The following is a 4,040-nucleotide window of genomic DNA, read 5'->3' as shown; positions in this document are numbered from 1 at the left end:
GGGGAATTGCCTCTATTGGACTGGCCTGTGGCCATGTCTGAGGGGCATCTTCTTGATGAGTGATGTGGGAGGGCCCAGCCCACTGTGGGTGGTGCCACCCCTGGGCAGGTGGGCCTGTGTTGCATAAGAAAGCAGGCTGAGCAGGGGCCAAGAGAGCAAGCCAGTAAGCAGCGTTCCTCCATGGCCTGTGCTCCAGTGCCTGCCTCCAGGTTCCTGCCCTGAGTTCCTACCTTGGACTCCCTGATGAACTGCGACCTGGGAGATGTAAGACAAACCCTTTCTTCCCCAAGTTGGTATTGGTCAGAGTATTTTGTCACAGCAATGAAGAAATAACCAAGACACCTTCTCTCTAGGATTATACATTCTTTGAACATTATGCGCAGCTCTAGTTCAGTCTATTTTTAATATGAATTGCCCCATTTAGAAAGTATCTCCAGAGCACAGGGCGTGGTGACACACACATTTAATCCCAGTACTTGGGAAGCAGAGGCAGGCAAATCTGAGTTCAAGGCCAGCCTGGTCTACATAGTGAGTTCAGGACAGCTGGGGCTACAGGGAGACCCTGTTAAAAAAAAAAAAAAAAAAAAAAAAACAAAAAAACAAGTAAATAGATAAATAATAAACAATACACTCTCCAGGACTGAGGCTGTAACTCCATGGTAGAGTGCTTACCTAGCATTCACAGGCCCTGGACTGGATCCTCAGCATTGTGAACTTTCCAAGCAAGTTTTTAAAGCTGTGCACAAAAGAGCAAAATTATTATTCCTCATATTTTAGCTAAAATTAATTTTAAAACAAATGTTATGCTATTAAACAGACACCATGCTGACATGCTTATAGAAGTTCTCCACCAGTTTTCATTAGTGATTTAATATTAATTTGTTGGCTCCTTTCACTGATTACAACTTCAGTTTTCCTTTGCAAGGAAAGGCGCGGACTTACAAGGACTCCACAGAGCCGCTGAGTCCTACTGCCCCGCCTGGAGCCTGCTGCCTTGATTGCTAAGACCTGGCCCTCCAAACCCAGTATCCACACTTGGTTCTTCGAGATTTTTTTTTTTTAATGTGTATGCGTGTATTGCCTGCATGTAGGTAAGTGCACCCGTGCCGTGCAATGCGTGTGGAGGACAGAAGAGACTGTTGGATCCCCTGGGACTGGAATTAGGACAGTTGTTCGCTGCCATGTGTGTGCTGGGATTCGAACCTGAGTCTTCTGCAAGAATAACCAGTGTTCTTAACCACTGAACCATCTCTCTAGCCCCTCTTTGAGATGTTTTAACGTACAACTCTCATACTAGCTTTTCCATTTAATTTCCGGCAAATAATGGGTAAATGGATAATTCTTTTTTCTGTAATGTAGAGCCCCTGCTAAGCCCCTCACTGGGCAGGGTTTTGGTCTCCAATGAAGTTGGGGGCAAACAAATTGCTCAGTTTCAAAACTTGATCCACATTTTAACTCTCTCCATTAGCACTGAAATCCTTGTTAATTATAGATATTATTTATAACTTTTTAAAAAGATTTTATTTTAGGGGACTGGAGAGATGGCTCAGCAGTTAAGAGCACTGACTGCTCTTGCAGAGGACCCCGGTTTGATTCCCAGCGCCCACATGGCAGCTACAAACTGTCCTTAACTCCAGTTCCCGGGGAATCCAAAGCCCTCTTCTGACCTCTGTGGCATTGCACGACCCGGATGCACTCACATACATGCAGGTAATACACTCATACACATAAAAAGAATAAAAATAATTTAAAAAATTTTTAAAGATTTTTATTTTAGGGGCTGGAGAGATAATGCAGCAGTTAAGTACACTGGCTACTCTTGCAGGGAACTGGGCTCAATTCCCAACACCCACATGGTGTCTAACAACTGTCCATAACTGCAGTTCCAGGGGATCCGAGGTCCTCTTCTAACCTCCGCAGGCATTGCATGACGTGGGTACACTTACATGCAGGCCATACAATCCAGGCATGTATAAACATATTACCTGCATGTAAGTATAGCTCATGCATGTCTGGCTTCTGTGAAGGCCAGAGTGGGGCATCAGATTCCTAGAACTGTAGTTACTGATGGTTGCTAGACACCATGTTGGGTGCTGGGATTCGAACCCAGGTCCTCTGTAACATCAGTCAGTGCTCTTAGCTGCTGAGCCATCTCTCCAGCCCATTTAACAACTCTTGAGCAGTGGACACTACCAGAGACAGCCCGTGTGAAGCCTTCCACCACGGGTTGCAAGGATTGAACTTGGGTTGTTAAGCTTGGTAGCAGGTGCCTTTACTTGCTGAATCACTTTGCCAGCCCCCTCAAATTTAAAGCCTGTAAGGCAGGCTACCAATACGGGCTGTGGCAAGCTGGGTGTGGTGGTTCACGTCTGTATCTCGGCCCTCAGCAGGCTGAGGCAGGAGGACTGCTGTGAGTTTGAGAACAGACTGGGCTACATAGTTCATAGTGAGACCCTGTCTCAACCCGCTTCAAAAAAAAAAAAAAAGCCTGGCTGGCCAGGCGTGGTGGTGCACACCTTTAATCCCAGCACTTAGGAAGCAGAGACAGGCAGATCTCTCTGAGTTCAAGGCCAGCCTGGTCTACACAGTGCATTCCAGGCCAGCTAGGACTATGTAGTAAGCCCCAGTCTCCAAAAACCAAAACCAAACCAAAACAAGCAAACGACTGGCAGAGTGGTGAGGTGATCTGCCAGTAAAAGCACCTGCTAAGCCTGACAGCCTGGGTTCCATCCCCAGGACCCACACAGTAGGAGAGGACCAACTCCCACAAGATGTCCTCTGACCTCCACCTGTGTACCACAGGGAGTGTGTACACACAATCTGGCATTGGACATAAGGGTCACTGCAGTGGGTGGGATCTTGAGGGGGGATGTGTGTGGGGAGGGATTGGACTTAACCCCCTAGATGATAACTTCAAAGCTTAGAGAGCCCATATCTAGAATTATATAAAAGTTTCTGTGCATTAAGCCTAATGGGGGAAAAGGCCCAAGGCTGACTGGGGGACACTGAGGCATCAGCCTCTTCTCTGGACACCAGGGGCGCAAACTCTGACTATTACTGCTGACCATCCGGTTCTGTGGTCCTCAGAGCCGAGCTCACAGTCAGCATTTCTAAAGTAACGTAATGAAAGGACTTAATAGCACCCACATTTCACTGCACAGCAGCTTCAGGAGACCGGTAACTGGGTCAGCGGACTGGTGGACGATGTCTGACTGAAAGGCCAGCTAGCCTCCAGAATTTGGAAGAAAGGTATGCTGGTTTTCGGTTTCAGTTGGGCTCTCTGTGCACCATCCTCCCCAGTGAGGACTTTGCCTTTTAACTACGTCCCATCAGAAGATAATGGCTCTGATGATACTACCAGGAAATCAAGTCTGTGCTACTTGATTTAGAGAGATTTTATGCTATATGTTAGGCTAGATCAACATGCTCCTGATTCACAAGGAAGGGGAGATGGCTCAGTTGGTGAAGTGCTTACACTCATGAGGATCTGAGTTTATATCCCTGGTACCCACAAAATAAAAGGGCAGGAGTGGCAGTATGCGATCCCGGTGCTGGGGTCAGAGACAGGCTGCTTTCAGGAGTTATTAGCCAGCCAGTGTAGCCAAATGGCCAGCTCTAGGTTCAGTGAGAGACCCTGTCTCAAAAAAAGGTGGATGAGAGACTGTGGAAGACAGCAATCTCTGGCCTCCATACATGCTGGTGTGGATGAGTGCACACACATGCACACACGCATATACCACACACATAAATGAATAATTTTTTTCTGTCTTTTTGAGACAGGGTCTCCCTGTAGCCCCAGCTGGCCTGGAACTTACTTTGTAAACCATCTGTCCTCAAACCCACAGATTGTCCTACCTCTGTCTCCCAAGTGCTGGGACTAAAGTCGTGTGCCACCACACCTGACTCAACAAATGAAATTTTTTTTTTTTAAAGGATGAAGTGGTTCCAGTGTGATGGAGCACACCTTTAATTCTAGCACTCATGAGGTAGAGGCAGGTAGATCTTGTGTTCAAGCCTGTCAGACAGGCCTGCCTGTCTCA

This window comes from Nannospalax galili, unplaced genomic scaffold (assembly GCF_000622305.1).
Source record: "Nannospalax galili isolate Female #2095 unplaced genomic scaffold, S.galili_v1.0 scaffold870, whole genome shotgun sequence".
Taxonomy (NCBI): domain Eukaryota; kingdom Metazoa; phylum Chordata; class Mammalia; order Rodentia; family Spalacidae; genus Nannospalax; species Nannospalax galili.
The sequence above is the reverse complement of the archived record's forward strand: the minus strand, read 5'-3'. Positions refer to the sequence as shown.